This window comes from Oncorhynchus mykiss, chromosome 5 (assembly GCF_013265735.2).
Source record: "Oncorhynchus mykiss isolate Arlee chromosome 5, USDA_OmykA_1.1, whole genome shotgun sequence".
NCBI lineage: Eukaryota > Metazoa > Chordata > Actinopteri > Salmoniformes > Salmonidae > Oncorhynchus > Oncorhynchus mykiss.
In genome coordinates, this window is record NC_048569.1 from 6,989,581 (window position 1) to 7,008,355 (window position 18,775).

An 18,775-nucleotide genomic window follows, 5' to 3' on the forward strand; every position below is an offset into this window, starting at 1 on the left:
GAGAACACTAAGGCAACCTGCCTAAATGACTACTGATCCGTAGCACGCAGGTCCGTAGCCATGAAGTGCTTTGAAAGGCGGGTCATAGCTCACATCAACACCATTATCCCAGAAACCCTAGACCCTAGACAATTTGCATTCCGCTCCAATAGATCCACAGATGATGCAATCTCTAAAAGTTCTACAGTTGCACCATCGAGAACATCCTGACTGGTTGCATCACTGCCTGGTAATGGCAACTGCTAGGCCTGCGACCGCAAGGCATACGAGTGCGTACGGCCCAGTACATTACTGGGGCCAAGCTTCCTACCATCCAGGACTATACCTGGCGGTGCCAGAAGACGGCCATAAAAGTTGTAAAATACTCCAGCCACCTGGCGTCATAGACTGTTCTCTCCGCTATCGCACAGCAAGCGGTACCGGAGTGCCAAGTCTAGGTCCAAAAGGCTTCTTAACAGCTTCTACACCAAGGCCAAAAGACTCCTGAACAGCTAATTAAATGGCTACTCAAGACTATTTGCATTGTCCCCCCCCCCCCCCCCCCCCCCCCACTTTACACTGCTGCTACTCTGTTATTATCTATGCATAGTCACTTTAATAACTCTACCTACATGTACATATTACCTCAATTACCTCAACTAACTGGTAGCCCCAGACATCGACTCTGGACCAGTACCACCTGTATATAGCCTCCACATTGACTCTGTACCGGTATCCCCTGTATATAGCCTCCACATTGACTCTGTACCGTAACACCCTGTATATAGCCTGCACATTGACTCTGTACCGGTACCCCCTGTATATAGCCTCCACATTGACTCTGTACCGTAACACCCTGTATATAGTCTCCACATTAACTCTGTACCGGTACCCCCTGTATATAGCCTCCACATTAACTCTGTACCGGTACCCCCTGTATATAGCCTCCACATTGACTCTGTACCGGTACCCCCTGTATATAGCCTCCACATTAACTCTGTACCGTAACACCCTGTATATAGCCTCCACATTGACTCTGTACCGGTACCCCCTGTATATAGCCTCCACATTGACTCTGTACCAGTACCCCCTGTATATAGCCTCCACATTGACTCTGTACCAGTACCCCCTGTATATAGCCTCCACATTGACTCTGTACCGTAACACCCTGTATATAGCCTCCACATTGACTCTGTACCAGTACCCCCTGTATATAGTCTCCACATTGACTCTGTACCGTAACACCCTGTATATAGTCTCCACATTGACTCTGTACCGGTACCCCCTGTATATAGCTTCCACATTGACTCTGTACCAGTACCATCTGTATATAGCCTCCACATTGACTCTGTACCGGTACACCCTGTATATAGCCTCCACATTGACTCTGTACCGTAACACCCTGTATATAGCCTCCACATTGACTCTGTACCAGTACCCCCTGTATATAGCCTCCACATTGACTCTGTACCGGTACCCCCTGTATATAGCCTCCACATTGACTCTGTACCAGTACCCCCTGTATATAACCTCCACATCGACTCTGTACCAGTACCCCCTGTATATAGCCTCCACATTGACTCTGTACCAGTACCATCTGTATATAGCCTCCACATTGACTCTGTACCAGTACCATCTGTATATAGCCTCCACATTGACTCTGTACCAGTACCCCCTGTATATAGCCTCCACATTGACTCTGTACCGGTACCCCCTGTATATAGCCTCCACATTGACTCTGTACCAGTACCATCTGTATATAGCCTCCACATTGACTCTGTACCAGTACCATCTGTATATAGCCTCACTACTGTTATTTTACTGCTCTTTAATTACTTGTTACTTTTATTTTTTACTTGTCTATTTTTTTGAAAAATAAAATTTGATTTCTGTTCATTGATTGAAGCAAATAAACACCCGGGCTATTAATTGAAGTTTTATGGGTACTTGGACTTATAAGTCATTTTAATTTTCCATTGCAAAACAAACACCATTGCTGTTGAACACTGTTGCTTTGACCTTTGTTACATAGGAGAGGCTGGCAACACATTCATCAGCTGCCGTTTACTGTGTTAAGTCATCGAAACTAGACTCTGTGCGCCCGTGTAGCATTACCATGAGGTGGAAAAGGTTATGAAATATATTGGGATAGAGGATCTATTGCTATTTTAAAACACTGATAGATATCGGGCTATTTAGGAGGTGTATTTGCCTGTGGTTTAAACCAGTTTAGGAGGTGTATTTACCTGTGGTTTAAACCAGTTTAGGAGGTGTATTTGCCTGTGGTTTAAACCAGTTTAGGAGGTGTATTTGCCTGTGGTTTAAACCAGTTTAGGAGGTGTATTTGCCTGTGGTTTAAACCAGTTTAGGAGGTGTATTTGCCTGTGGTTTAAACCAGTTTAGGAGGTGTATTTACCTGTGGTTTAAACCAGTTTAGGAGGTGTATTTGCAGTCTGGTAAGCATCAAAGTGTTCTCCATGTCTTGACTTTCCTCTCCCAGAATCTCAATAGTCTTTTGCAGAGGCACCATGGAATCAGTGGTAAAAGGTGTAAACAGTACAGTGAAATGCTTACCTGCAAGCTCTCCTCAACAATGCAGCAATACACTAAGTCGTCAAATAAATACACACAAGAAATAAAGTACATATTGTATTTATTTTTATTCTTATGCATACTCTTTGTGTGTTTTATTTTATGACGTATTACTGCATCGAGGAGAGCTTGCAAGTAAGTATTTCCCCGTACTGTTTTCAAACGTATCCTGTGCACGTGATCAATAAGCTTTGATTTGTAGAAGTGATTGAACTGGGTTCAGGGTATTGAAATATCTTTACAGTCTTAACCGTGAGATGGATGGGGGTCGTGTGCACTTTGAAGTAGCGCTAAGGAAATCAGTCCGGCTTCTTAGAAGAGGCACCTGTTTCCCGAACTCAGAACTGTGACAGTCAACCTTCCCCTTGGATTTCCTTTTTAATCTTGAGATCACAAATCACTTTTCCACTGGAAAAATTCCTTTAAAACAAAATGGAAAGAGTCGCATGGACCCAGATCAAGACAACTAACCAACAGGCAGGCTTCAACATCAATCTGGTCCTGTGAGTTTTTAATTTTTTATACATTTGCACAAAAAATAAAGTAATAATCCCAAAACCTGTTTTTGCTTTGTCATTATGGGGTATTGTGTGTTGATTGATTACATTTTTGTATTTATTTCTTAAACATCCTCAGCCATTTTAGAATAAGGCTGTAACATATCATGTGGGAAAAGTCCAGGGGGTCTGAATACACTGTAAAGTGCAAGTTAAGACGGTGAGCACTTCAGCTGACAGATCCTGCCAACTCTACACACACACATGACTCCCCCTGTCAAATCTAGGTGAGGGAGGGAAAGAGCGCGAAAGAGAGAGCGAGAGAGAGAGCGAGAGAGAGAGCGAGAGAGAGAGCGAGAGAGAGAGCGAGAGAGAGCGAGAGAGAGCGAGAGAGAGCGAGAGAGAGCGAGAGAGAGCGAGAGAGAGCGAGAGAGAGCGAGAGAGAGAGAGAGAGAGAGAGGAGAGAGAGGAGAGAGAGAGAGCGAGAGAGAGAGAGAGCGAGAGAGAGAGAGAGCGAGAGAGAGAGAGAGCGAGAGAGCGAGAGCGAGAGAGCGAGAGAGCGAGAAAGATCAAATACCTCCTTAGGGGTTGACCAGGGTGCCAGCAAGTAGCCTAAATTGTCAACCTTAAACAGCTGATACAGGCCAGTCAAAGTGTTAAATCGACGTTTGGATAATGATTCAAATGATCCACAGCATGGAACATCCAGCTCTGTTCACATTTATGGCCTTCTTCTCTTCTTTGAAATGCATTGCATCCATATCAGTATGTTCTGTAAAGAGCTAGAGGACTTCTTTCCAGTTGAAATAGCCCTAAGCTTACTTGACAAAACACCATATTAAAATGAATCACTTGAGCCAAATGCATGTGGTATTAATGACTGGATTTGCACATTAAAACAAATACTGGTTCCCCACAGCTTGGTCCAAAGTCTGTAGAGAAAGGCACTTTCTTCCACTGTTACAGTAGGGGAAAATGACATTCTTTTTGGGAGTGGTGGTTGAATTAGTTTACTTGTTTTATAGATGGGAACTTTTTCAACGCCCAGATGCATGTAATTTCAACACTATCCAATCCATCTACTGCATTGTCTGACAACATACCCTCCACTTTCAATATTACCGTGTCACAGTAACGGGAGACATGTCCTGGAGTTCCCTTGTTGGCCGACTGCAGCTCTCATTACGAAGCAAGCTCTCGCATATTTTGACTTTTAAATGGAAAGCAGAAGACCTCGAAAACAACATGGTCAGTGTGCTTCGCATCAGGGGTTCACCTTCTAGGGTCAGGAAGTAGAGGTCACAGGGGAACAACGGTGACCTCCAACTGGTCTCACACATCTGGTAGTGTCCTCACCACAAACCCGGTGGGAGACGTTTGAAAACCCAGGGTAACCTATCCTGTAACTGGGGGTGGGGGCGGATTCAGCTTTATTGACGTTTGAATGTTCTGCTCCCGTTGACCTACCTTGGGTTTTTTATTTTTATTTTATTTTTTTTACAAGGGTCATGGTGAGGCCCCAAGGTAACATGTGGAGGTATTTGTAATCCCTATTCAAAAAGCTTACAGGGCACCAATGAAACAAGAAGCTCATCCACACCATGTCTCTCCACTCTGTGTGTCGGGCCAAAGGGTGGGGCCACCGTCCAGCTTGCTAAACTGCGTCAAATACTGGCATGGTTCTTTGACGTTTTTTTTTTAGAGAGTAATTATTATGTTCTCCCCATAGCTGACAGGAACTGTGTTTGATGACAAACCACTTCCTCAAAGGCTCGTGTGGATTAACAGAAAGAGCCAAGGGACAGCTGTGTCAAATCACATTCAAAGTAGAGGGGTTCGATATTTATTTCGTTAACACTTGAAAAATGTTTAGATTCTCACACCCTAAGTGACCTAGTCTGGAGCACTCCGCTATTAACTACTTAAACCTCTAAGCAATTCATATACAGCCACAACAGACAGGCTAGCTGATGACTGAGACGACTGCCTGCTAAGAATATATATAGTGCCATTTGATTTAGGCAAAAATGTAGAATCTTACACATTAAAGCACTGCCAATAGAACAAACTAAAATGAAATAAACCTGGAACGTGTATTATAATGAAGTACACAACAGCCAACAGCTGTCAACACATGGCCAGAGGAACAGAGCGCGAAATAGTGAGTCATATTCCTTTGTTCCAAGTAACATCCTGGGACAGAAAGGGGGGGGAACATAGGAACATCCTTGGAGAGAAAGGGGGGGGGGGGGACATAGGAACATCCTTGGAGAGAAAGGGGGGGAACATAGGAACATCCTGGGACAGAAAGGGGAAGAAAACAGTAACATCCTGGGACTGAAAGGGGGGGGGGGGGAACACAGTAACATCCTGGGACAGAAAGGGGAAGAAAACAGTAACATCCTGGGACTGAAAGGGGGGGGAAACACAGTAACATCCTGGGACAGAAAGGGGAAGAAAACAGTAACATCCTGGGACTGAAAGGGGGGGGGAAACACAGTAACATCCTGGGACAGAAAGGGGGGGGAAACACAGTAACATCCTGGGACAGAAAGGGGAAAAAAACAGCAACATCCTGGGACAGAAAGGGGAAAAAAACAGCAACATCCTGGGACAGAAAGGGGAAGAAAACGCAGTAACATCCTTGGAGAGAAAGGGGAAAAAAACAGTAACATCGTTGGACAGAAAGGGGAAGAAAACACAGTAACATCCTGGGACAGAAAGGGGAAGAAAACACAGTAACATCCTGGGACAGAAATGGGGGGGAAACACAGGAAAATCCTGGGACAGAAAGGGGAAAAAACAGTAACATCCTTGGAGAGAAAGGGGAAAAAAACAGCAACATCCTGGGACAGAAAGGGGAAAAAACAGCAACATCCTTGGAGAGAAAGGGGAAAAAAACAGCAACATCCTGGGAGAGAAAGGGGAAAAAAACAGCAACATCCTGGGACAGAAAGGGGAAAAAACAGTAACATCCTGGGACAGAAATGGGGGGAAAACTCAGTAACATCCTGGGACAGAAAGGGGAAAAAAACTAACATCCTGGGACAGAAAGGGGAAAAAAACAGTAACATCCTGGGACAGAAATGGGGGGAAAACTCAGTAACATCCTGGGACAGAAAGGGGAAAAAAAACAGTAACATCCTGGGACAGAAAGGCAAAAAAAACAGTAACATCCTGGGAAAGAAAGGGGAAAAAAACAGTAACATCCTGGGACAGAAAGGGGAAAAACACACACTAGGGTGCAGAAGTGGGCACTAACCCAAAATGACGTGGGGATGAGGTAAGTGTTTTCTCTGATCAAAAGGTTGCTATGTGAGGGTCACCTTGTAAAAGCGATAGCATGAGCGACTCAGCTCATTTTGGTTGAACGGGTAAACAGACATCCTCCCTTTGCTTTTGTTGGCCTAACGGCTCTCAGACAGGTGAGAGACGCCATGTTAATTTAACGATTTTCAACATGTAAACTCTACCCTGTGGAAGGTCAAGGTCAAAGTTTAAAACTGGAGGAAAAAGAAAGCCTTCCTGCTAGTTTCATTAATCCTCTCTCTTCTACAGATGTTTTCATCATCATCCACACTGCGGTGTAGGACGATTCTAAAAAGCAAACAAACACTTCACTGAACTAGTAGTCCCAGGTGAACCGCAGAGACTCCAGCCAGAGACACACACTGGCTGGATTCCCAGGTGAGCCAGCAGAGACACACTGGCTGAATTCCCAGGTGAGCCGGCAGAGACACACACTGGCTGGATTCCCAGGTGAGCCGGCAGAGACACACTGGCTGGATTCCCAGGTGAGCCGGCAGAGACACACACTGGCTGGATTCCCAGGTGAGCCGGCAGAGACACACAACTGGCTGGATTCCCAGGTGTCCCGGCAGAGACACACACTGGCTGGATTCCCAGGTGTCCCGGCAGAGACACACACTGGCTGGATTCCCAGGTGTCCCGGCAGAGACACACACTGGCTGGATTCCCAGGTGTCCCGGCAGAGACACACACTGGCTGGATTCCCAGGTGTCCCGGCAGAGACACACACTGGCTGGATTCCCAGGTGTCCCGGCAGAGACACACACTGGCTGGATTCCCAGGTGTCCCGGCAGAGACACACACTGGCTGGATTCCCAGGTGTCCCGGCAGAGACACACACTGGCTGGATTCCCAGGTGTCCCGGCAGAGACACACACTGGCTGGATTCCCAGGTGTCCCGGCAGAGACACACACTGGCTGGATTCCCAGGTGTCCCGGCAGAGACACACACTGGCTGGATTCCCAGGTGAGCCGGCAGAGACACAAAACGGCTGGATTCCCAGGTGAGCCGGCAGAGACACACACTGGCTGGATTCCCAGGTGAGCCGGCAGAGACACACACTGGCTGGATTCCCAGGTGAGCCGGCAGAGACACACACTGGCTGGATTCCCAGGTGAGCCGGCAGAGACACACACTGGCTGGATTCCCAGGTGTCCCGGCAGAGACACACACTGGCTGGATTCCCAGGTGTCCCGGCAGAGACACACACTGGCTGGATTCCAAAAAAGGAAAACAAAGGGTGGAAGGGTCCTCCTGACCTAGTCCATGAACCCCCCCCCCCCCCCCCCCCCCCCGCCCGCCCCCCCTCCCTCCATATGGCTTTTTCACAACAAACACTCCTTCTGTATGGCTACTGTTCCACAGTCCCTATTGGCCTAGACAGGCATAAAGAAATCAGGCTCTGAAAAAAATACCGCTTCGGTTAAACTGCGCTTTTATGACGCGCATTAAGGATGCAGCCAGTTTGATATTTCTAACAAGTTTCTGGATTTACTGTAAATCAGTCCTTCATCTCTTTTTTTTTGTTTATTTTTTACAACCGGGCGTTTTAATACGCTCCAAGTTTGATTTCCAAACATCCATAGACTGAATACGTCATCTTTAGCTCCAGAGTGATGTAATCTCTCAGAAATAGTTTCATAAAAATGTGGTGGGCACCAAAACAAGAGGCCTTTTTTTCTCTCCATACTGATCCAATTGTCTGCTCAAATGTAAAAAAATAAGAATAATCTTGAGTCACTTGAAAGTGACTGTCAGTGAGTGTTGTACGGACATGTGGTGCAAGCAATCTTCTGGGAAGTGTCAGAATAGTTTACCTCAGATTTTACAGCAGCTTGGTCCAAACTCATCCTGGGGGAAAACACATGCGTTTATCCCCGGCCCATTATGATGATGAACAGCGTCCCTGAGGTTTGTAGAATGGCTTTCACAGGATCACACCTCTCAATCTGAAATCTGTTTTTTTCACAGGATTACTCCTCTCAATCTGAAATCTCTCTGGCTTTTTCACAGGATCACACCTCTCAATCTGAAATCTCTCTGGCTTTTTCACAGGATTACTCCTCTCAATCTGAAATCTCTCTGGCTTTTTCACAGGATCACACCTCTCAATCTGAAATCTCTCTGGCTTTTTCACAGGATCACACCTCTCAATCTGAAATCTCTCTGGCTTTTTCACAGGATCACACCTCTCAATCTGAAATCTCTCTGGCTTTTTCACAGGATTACACCTCTCAATTTGAAATCTCTCTGGCTTTTACACAGGACTACTCCTCTCAATCAGTGCGTGAGGCAGATTTCTGCTGCTAAACACCTATCACATTGACAATATATGTTCAGTAAAACAAGAGGCCCATGAAAAGTTGCCACAACGGCTGACAACTCAGAGGCTTTAGTCAAAATGTATTGCCTTCCCAAAAGTCATCCAAATAATTGACAATGACATAATAGCTTTACTTAAGCAAATAATGCGTGACGGTCCATTGTTGGCCAATTCTAATAAGAGGAAAGCCTGCTATGGGTGGGTGGTCTATTCTGCATGGCTGGCTGGTCTGTCCTGCATGGCTGGCTGGCTGGCTGGTCTGTCCTGCATGGCTGGCTGGCTGGCTGGCTGGTCTGTCCTGCATGGCTGGCTGGCTGGCTGGCTGGTCTGTCCTGCATGGCTGACTGGCTGGCTGGTCTGTCCTGCATGGCTGGCTGGCTGGCTGGTCTGTCCTGCATGGCTGGCTGGCTGGCTGGTCTGTCCTGCATGGCTGGCTGGCTGGCTGGTCTGTCCTGCATGGCTGGCTGGCTGGCTGGTCTGTCCTGCATGGCTGGCTGGCTGGCTGGTCTGTCCTGCATGGCTGGCTGGTCTGTCCTGCATGGCTGGCTGGCTGGCTGGTCCGTGCTGCATGGATGTGACTTCAAAAAGGGGTAGCTCCAGTAGGCCTGTGCAATGCTGCCTTTCAGTGGAAGATCCCCCCCCCCCTCTTGTTCTTCTTCAAAAGGGCCGGTCTCTTTTCAGCCCAAAGGTTACAGCATTGTTAGCCCTCATGAATCATCAAGGCAAAGCAGTTTGGGAACAAACAGACCACACACACACACACAGCCAGCTGGGAACAGTTTCATTAAGGTCTGAGTGAAGTCAATTGAGAAACCTGAATTCCAATGAGACATGCTGGTAACAAACAAGTCACTTTGAATTTGATCACGGAGGTAGTTTGATTGGGTCAGTGATTTGGTGAAGATACAGAGACAAGTGGGTTGAAACAGTCCACAGAGGTCAGGCATTCTCCCTCGGCAGACAAGGCATTACCGAATGCCGGAATTGGGTAGGGTTGGCACAGTGATTGTATAATCACCGACAACTATGGACGAAGACAGTCAAAAATAAAGGTTTTAATTTAACGTTTTTTTTTATCAACTTCAAATGCATGTCAACAAACTTTACCCAAAAGCAGCAAAGTAAAAGTAATCCTGGTTCACATCTAACAGCCGATATAAGGAGAGATGAAAAAAAAGAAAAAAAAAGATTCCGTTTTAGAATTTTGTGTTGCGGAACGAACATCTGACAATACAGGAAGACCGGGCATTCAGAAAGATGACGTGCGGTTGAGACCGCTTCCGCACTAACACGGACTCTTTACAACGTAATGAAACTTAGTTACTCCTTGTTTCAGCAAGGTGTTGTAGTAAACAAGTCTGGTCGTCTAGGAAACATCCCTCCCTCCCTCCCTTCAGCAGCGCATGCAGTCAGGAGCGGAGGAGAGGAGAACATTTACTTTTTTTTTCTTCTAATGAGTTGTTTTCCTATTCAAACGATTATAGCGGTGACCGTGGTCATTTTACTGACAAATTCCGTGACAGTCACAGGGGAAGGCGAACCTGGCATCTGTATTATGGGCTTAAGTCCATGAACCTGGTAATACCTGAAACCGGTGCCACCTTCTCTCATAGTGTCACAATGATAAAGGACAATCTTTTTTCTTAAATAACCAGTGTGCCCTTCTCATCCAGTGTCTCAGGACTGGTGGGGGCTGGCGGGAGGGTGTCGCTACCCTCTACCCCCACTACCAAGCAGTGTTCCAGGACTGGTAGGAGGGGGTTGCTACCCTCTATCCCCACTAGCTAGCAGTGTTCCAGGACTGGTGGCTACCCTCTACCCCCACTAGCTAGCAGTGCTCCAGGACTGGTGGGAGGGAGTCGCTACCTTCTACCAGCTTAACTCACCTGTAGCTCTCCATCAATCATCCTCGCTGTCAGGCAGCAGTCTACACGGATGAATAGAGAGATGACGGAGGCCTGAGTGTGTCGGCACAAGCTGGGGCTTGCCTTCAGCACGGAAGTATGGGGAGGGATTGGGATGGAGTGAGTCAGACTCGTCAAGCCCATTAGTAAATATAATATATTACTGCCATCGTCATGGACCGTTATCAATACCACCATTACTATTTCTTTCTTTAATAGAGACCATTATAAAGAGGCTAATGCCTTAGGCTTTATGTCGTCACACAGCTGGGCGAAGTGAGGATATTCTTTAGTTTGCAGCACAGCAACATAGACCTCTCTACCATATAGAAGGAATTGAATAGGCAACCCTCACTGGCTAAGTCTAAACTGCTAGACCATGTATCAGCAGAAATGTGCTCTTGGTGAAGGACTCCCACAATCCTGGTTCTACTTTTCCACAAGACTGTTTCATTTACCATAGTCAGCCTTAAGACCATCAATTAAGGGTTTAGAGTAACACGTAACTATAATTTGAAGACTTCAGAAGTCAATGGCTTTGAAAGAATCAAAGTTAGATTCATGAGTGGAGCGATAGCACTGAGGAACTAGGAAAATGCCCCATTTAAACCAGTCAACAGCTAGGCATGCCTCCATTTAAACCAGTCAATAGCTAGGCATGCCCCCATTTAAACCAGTCAATAGCTAGGCATGCCCCCATTTAAACCAGTCAATAGCTAGGCATGCCCCATTTAAACCAGTCAATAGCTAGGCATGCCCCCATTTAAACCAGTCAATAGCTAGGCATGCCCCCATTTAAACCAGTCAATAGCTAGGCATGCCCCATTTAAACCAGTCAATAGCTAGGCATGCCCCATTTAAACCAGTCAATAGCTAGGCATGCCCCCATTTAAACCAGTCAATAGCTAGGCATGCCCCCATTTAAACCAGTCAATAGCTAGGCATGCCCCCATTTAAACCAGTCAATAGCTAGGCATGCCCCCATTTAAACCAGTCAATAGCTAGGCATGCCCCCATTTAAACCAGTCAATAGCTAGGCATGCCCCCATTTAAACCAGTCAATAGCTAGGCATGCCCCCATTTAAACCAGTCAATAGCTAGGCATGCCCCCATTTAAACCAGTCAATAGCTAGGCATGCCCCCATTTAAACCAGTCAATAGCTAGGCATGCCCCCATTTAAACCAGTCAATAGCTAGGCATGCCCCATTTAAACCAATCAATAGCTAGGCATGCCCCCATTTAAACCAGTCAATAGCTAGGCATGCCCCCATTTAAACCAGTCAATAGCTAGGCATGCCCTCATTTAAACCAGTCAATAGCTAGGCATGCCCCCATTTAAACCAGTCAATAGCTAGGCATGCCCCCATTTAAACCAGTCAATAGCTAGGCATGCCCCCATTTAAACCAGTCAACAGCTAGGCATGCCCCATTTAAACCAGTCAACAGCTAGGCATACCCCATTTAAACCAGTCAACAGCTAGGCATACCCCATTTAAACCAGTCAATAGCTAGGCATGCCCCATTTAAACCAGTCAATAGCTAGGCATGCCCCATTTAAACCAGTCAATAGCTAGGCATGCCCCCATTTAAACCAGTCCAAAAAAAAATGTTAAAAGCGCAAAGAGTCAGGTACAGATAGATATGTCCATAGAGACGACACCACCACCACCTGGCATGGTGACAAGTGGTGACAAGTCCATTTGCTGATGCCTCAAGGCTTTGACAGTAGTGATAAAGCACTACGATGTTGTGGATTCTGGAGAAGGAAATAAAAAAAAAAAACCTGTGCATTTCCATTATGTAATTCAATTGTTTTACCAGAAATATTTAATTTCTCTTATATAAGTAGATGTAACGATAGCTAATCTAGCCATCTGGTAAAATGTGCAACATGTGGGATAAAGAAAATAATTATGGAAGGATCACGACATGTTAAACGAGTGAAATCAATGTGACACTCTCCCCCTACGCCGCTTAAGAACAGGCCTGAGCTCAACACACACACTGACGCCTATGGCCTCAGTCTGCAACAGTTGCAGCTGGTGGCTGTGGCTGGCTGACTCCCCAAACAGCCGCGATGGGGGGGGGGGGGGGGGGTAGGAAAAAAGGAGGGCTGGAGAGCTAGGGGGGGGACGGCTCTGGGGGGCTGCAGGGGACAAGGGTTTGGGTGGGGGGGACTGGAGTCCCTGTGTCTCATGGAACATGATCTCCTTTGTGTTAAGGGGAGGGGAAAGGGGAGGTCCCGGCTCACGACTTGATTACTACGAGACGAAAAGACTGCCTTACCTCTAATAGAAAGAGAGTAAGAGAGTGAGAGTGTGAGAGAGAGAGAGAGACAAAGAGAGAGAGACAGAGAGAAACAGAGAGAAAAGCCAAAAAGGAGGGGGGCTCTGTAGAAAAACAGACTAAGGGGCTGCTGTGGTAGAGGTGACAGAGTCGGTGTTAAGACTATGACAGAGCTGGAGGAAACATGTTCAGGTGTTTAGCTTTTATCAATGGACTCCAGACAAAAAAGGTAACAAAGTCTGCCTCTGTAGCGTATGAATGAACTAAACGGCGGAAACCCTTGATAAAGTTTGGACACCTATACATACGGTGCTCATTAGGGACACGGTTACTGAAGAGGAACTTTAGAGTTCGGGCTACCTGCTGATTCTCCGGTGAATGAGCACGTCACGTATTGGTAGGCTTCAAAACAACATCCCCTGCAGGGGAAACCTCTCTGACAGAAGATCGTGAGGAGGAGAGAGAGAGAGAGAGGGGGGGGGGGGGGGGACAAGAGAAAAATATCCATGGATTTTGTCATGACTTTATTCACAGAAGAGCCTTAAATCAAACCTTCACGAGGCAAGGGATTTAAAGGAGGAAAGAGCGAGAGAGAGAGAGAGAGAAAGAGAGAAAGAGAGAGAGAGAGAGTGGTGGAGATCAACGTATTTATCTGGTAAGGACCGGTGTTCCTACTTCTGCATGCTGCTGCACTTTTTTTTTATAACAGCTTTCAGTGGCAAAGCCTGCACTTAAAAGAGTGCTTGTTTGAGTAGTAATTACAGATTGGCTCGGGTACTTTACAGCTGTGTTAACTTCTCAGAAGTGCCGCTGACTCCCCTAATCTGGGTCCGTGTACTCTCACTGCGTATGACTTTACTATTCTCTGCTATCATTTTATTTTGGGGTGATGATTTAAAGACAAAACTACAGATAAATTGTATGATTCTGAATTAATGGTGGAACGCAACAATCAAAACAATGCGTTAGCAGATTACCAAACCAGCCGTAATATGTCCCAAATTACAGATTTTTTGTTGTTGAATTTACTATAGCAGTGTATAATCTGTAATCCATTTTTACCTGCGATCATGGTTGCTATTTGCTCCTCAAGTTCTAGGAGAATAGCTTTTAGTACAGTCATTTGACTCATTACGGCGGAGTCACAAGGTAAGGGCTCGGAAACCAACAGAACATGACTAAAAAGTATATCGTTAGTCATACCACGAGTCAAATACCACTTAACCCCAGTCCTTCTGATCAAGTCAAATACCACTTAACCCAGTTCTTCTGATCAAGTCAAATACCACTTAACCCCAGTCCTTCTGATCAAGTCAACTACCACTTAACCCCAGTCCTTCTGATCAAGTCAAATACCACTTAACCCAGTCCTTCTGATCAAGTCAACTACCACTTAACCCAGTCCTTCTGATGGACAGGAGTCCGGTGGTAAACAGAGGCGGTTAGCTGTGGTTAGATGCTTTAGAAGAAGAGACGCTGTCGTCTGTTTTTCTTGTTGTGGTGCAGACGAGCCAGTCTCTCATCCCCGGCTGCTGGGGCTCCTTTCTTGCCATGCTGTGTGTGTGTGTGTGTGGGAGGAGGAGGGTGGGGGGGGGGGGGGGCACTTTGTGACATCGGCTGAAAAAAAGGGCTTTATAAATACATTTGATTGATTGTGTGGGAGGGGAGGGAGGGAGGGAGTGATGTTTGGGTAAAAGTGATACGAACAGCTGAGGGGAATTGAATGACACTTATCCCCGCTCAGACAGGATCTTTCTGAGGAAATACGAGAACGGGGAAACAAAGAGGGAAGTGCATGTCACTCATTCCAGAATCGTGTGTGTGTGTGTGTGTGTTTGGCCTGACCCTAGTTGACAGCACCCTAATAACAAGGAGTCAGGGTAGTAGTCTGGCTGATAACAGACACTCCGACATTCTTCTTTGACGTGGGTTGGGCTACTAGTTTCCCCAATGCTCTCATAAGAGCATGTCTAAGAGCCTCGAATGGACACTATGAAGAGGGATGGGTGGAACGGGTTCTGCAGAGCACTGTCCTGTTTGGATCAAAGTGGGGTCGCTAGGTTTGCATTGGCGTGTGTGTTGAACGTACGAGGAAATAAGAGCCTGTAGCGTTGTGAGCATGACACTGAGGCATCAAGTTATTTATTTACACAAACGCACCAACAAAACAGAGAATGGGAAAAATGGCTAATTGACCGTTACATCATAATATCTTGCTAAGGGAAAACTCCCTTGTCCAATTCCACTGAGGTCTTTTTGCATGATTTTCTCTCGTACTTCCCGGGGGAGGGGGTTGGCACAGCAAACCCCCATCTTTAATGATGCACTGTGGCCGAGTAAAAACTGAAAATGCTTTCAAAAGCCCAGAAAAACTCAAGCTCAACTAGAAACACAAAATGTCAATGTTTTCTTTCCATTGTAAAAAAAAAAAAAAAAAAAATGTGCCAGAGTCAATGAATGTGAAAGCTCTGGTGTGGTTTGGGTGAGACCCTGACAGATCTTTTGGAACGCGGTTAAAAGACAGGTCGAGCGAAAGAGGTCGGAGGGTGGTAGTCATAGAACCACTAGGTATCAGCATGCCTCAGTTCGGCTGGTGTCTAGTCAAACCTGGCTAGCCGAACTGAACGAGTGTGCTCGCTTAAAACACATTTGCTTAATTTTTTTAATATTTTTTTTATGGCAATAGTACTGTTTATCCGTTTTGAGATGCCTTAGCCAGTATACACTTCCTCAAAATAGTCAGTATTAATCTAAAGGTAATTGAAGAAATCTGTCATTTCATGTTGGTATTTTTGCCGAAGAGATCTTAGTCACGCAATTTTACGTCAAACGTTTGGTGCAGTATTTTTTTAAATGAAGAAATGTGCATGAAAACGAGTCTTGTTCAATGCCCAAAAAAAAGACTATTGAAGAATCCATACCGTTGACCAATCACTGACGAAGGGGCGTAGACTTCGGTTACGAACTTCAGCTTGCCTCCAGGAAAAAAAAAGAAAATGTGCCTGAACAGCAGAAAAAAAAGAAAAAAAACTCACCGAAGTCTTAAAAAACAAACAAAAAAATTCACAAAATGTCATAACATATGCACAAAAACGCTACTGGACTGTTTTGTCTGGGAAGCATGCGGACAACTTTAGGGGCTCGCCTTGTGATCATTGACAAGTTAGAGGGTTAGGTAGAGGGCAGAATACATATAACCTGCTAACAAGGTAGAGGCCGAGAGGAAGAGGTGAAGTAAGAGGATTTACTATGTGAGATAAACCCTTTTTATGTACTGAGGTCTATCAGAGAGTGTTGAATCACGTGAGGCTTAACTGATTGAATAGAAGTTTTGTATTGCTTTAGGCTGTTACAAATGCACTGATATAAGTGGATGCACATGTGTATTTCGTCAACTGAGGAAAAACAGCTTGTTCACACGTGTATCTGCCCTCTCATTGGCTAGAATGGTTCCACCTGATCTCACCCGCCTTCAATCAATCATTGAGGACATGCATTTCCACTGTTAGAGCGGTCACTCGGCTATCTTTAATATAATTAGATCATCTTTGGTAGAGGGCAGAGTAAATGTAGCCTGTTAAACAGAATAGGGATTGATGAAGTTAGCAACAGGGTTGAAGTTGCAGGTATTTTAGACGGAGCATAACAGGTGTAGGTCGCTTAACGCTCAACGAGTTAAAAGGCTTTGTTAAATATCAATACACCTTCAAAGCTGAAGGTTATGGTGATTGAATGCATCGTGAAATATATACTGACTCTACGAAATATAAATGTGAACTGTTTCCACGTACATATGCTAATTTTTCACTAGTGTTATTTTGCTTTAAACGTTTGCGTGAGTGAACGGTGTCCGTTGTGATATCTGATCTCTAGTAATTTCCTCTAGCTGCTAGACAAGGGTCCCTCTGATGGCCACAAAATGATAACAACCTATTTAAAATAACCACAGAAGGTAACGACCCACACACCACAGCAGGCAACGACCCACACACACCACAGCAGGCAACGACCCACACACACACCACAGCAGGCAACGACCCACACACACACACACAGCAGGCAACGACCCACACACACACACACAGCAGGCAACGACCCACACACACACACACACACACACAGCAGGCAACGACCCACACACACACACACACACACAGCAGGCAACGACCCACACACACACACAGCAGGCAACGACCCACACACACACACACAGCAGGCAACGACCCACACACACACACACAGCAGGCAACGACCCACACACACACACACAGCAGGCAACGACCCACACACACACACACACACACAGCAGGCAACGACCCACACACACACACACACACAGCAGGCAACGACCCACACACACACACACAGCAGGCAACGACCCACACACACACACACACAGCAGGCAACGACCCACACACACACACAGCAGGCAACGACCCACACACACACACACACAGCAGGCAACGACCCACACACACACACAGCAGGCAACGACCCACACACACACACAGCAGGCAACGACCCACACACACAGCAGGCAACGACCCACACACACACAGCAGGCAACGACCCTCACACACACACACAGCAGGCAACGACCCTCACACACACACAGCAGGCAACGACCCACACACACACACAGCAGGCAACGACCCACACACACCACAGCAGGCAACGACCCACACACACCACAGCAGGCAACGACCCACACACACACACAGCAGGCAACGACCCACACACACACAGCAGGCAACGACCCACACACACACAGCAGGCAACGACCCACACACACACAGCAGGCGACGACCCACACACACACAGCAGGCGACGACCCACACACACACAGCAGGCGACGACCCACACACACACAGCAGGCAACGACCCACACACACACAGCAGGCAACGACCCACACACACACAGCAGGCAACGACCCACACACACACACACACACACAACAGGCAACGACCCACACACACACACACACAGCAGGCAACGACCCTCACACACACACACAGCAGGCAACGACCCTCACACACACACAGCAGGCAACGACCCACACACACACACACAGCAGGCAACGACCCTCACACACACACAGCAGGCAACGACCCACACACACACACACAGCAGGCAACGACCCACACACACACACACAGCAGGCAACGACCCACACACACACACACAGCAGGCAACGACCCACACACACACACAGCAGGCAACGACCCACACACACACAGCAGGCAACGACCCACACACACACAGCAGGCAACGACCCCACACACACACAGCAGGCAACGACCCACACACACAGCAGGCAACGACCCACACACACAGCAGGCAACGACCCACACACACACAGCAGGCAACGACCCACACACACACAGCAGGCAACGACCCACACACACAGCAGGCAACGACCCACACACACAGCAGGCAACGACCCACACATACAGAAGATAAAAGAACAATTGTGTTCTGCAGTGAAGTAATTCCTATCCCGCTGGAAGGGGAGTCAGACGAGGGTAAGGCCTCACCGTACCTGGCCGAGGACACACACGTTGCATTATCTCGGGGGAAGGTACTCACAATTTAGAATGCCATTTTTTTTTTAACTATGCATGTAACCATGGCCACAACCAACTGTTGTAATTGGTCAAAAGCAATAAAACAACAAACGCTTCCATTAAAGTCTAATTGTGTCACACAACAATGCAAACTTAAATTGAAGCAAAGCTTATAGACATTTTTAATTGGCTGAAGGCCCCCTATAGAAATTCCAGCTACAGTAGGCTAATAAAAGTCTGCTAAAATGGAAAAGAGTGAGGTCACACTTAAAAGCAATGGCATGACCATGTGATATGCCTTGCTATTCGAGGTTCAAG

General features: G+C 46.6%; 2 protein-coding genes across 4 annotated transcripts in view; one reads left to right on the top strand and one right to left on the bottom strand.

The window, feature by feature from the left end:
* LOC110523130 (ras-specific guanine nucleotide-releasing factor RalGPS1) overlaps nucleotides 1-18,775 on the bottom strand; it is a 295,595-nt gene that overhangs the window by 121,703 nt on the left and 155,117 nt on the right. The window lies entirely within an intron of this gene.
* LOC118964554 (angiopoietin-related protein 2-like) overlaps nucleotides 12,872-18,775 on the top strand; it is a 29,531-nt gene continuing 23,627 nt past the window's right edge. Inside the window, exon 1 of the mRNA XM_036976686.1 lies at nucleotides 12,872-13,547. The gene's annotated coding sequence lies outside the window, so the exon portion shown is untranslated. The remainder of the gene's footprint in view (nucleotides 13,548-18,775) is intronic.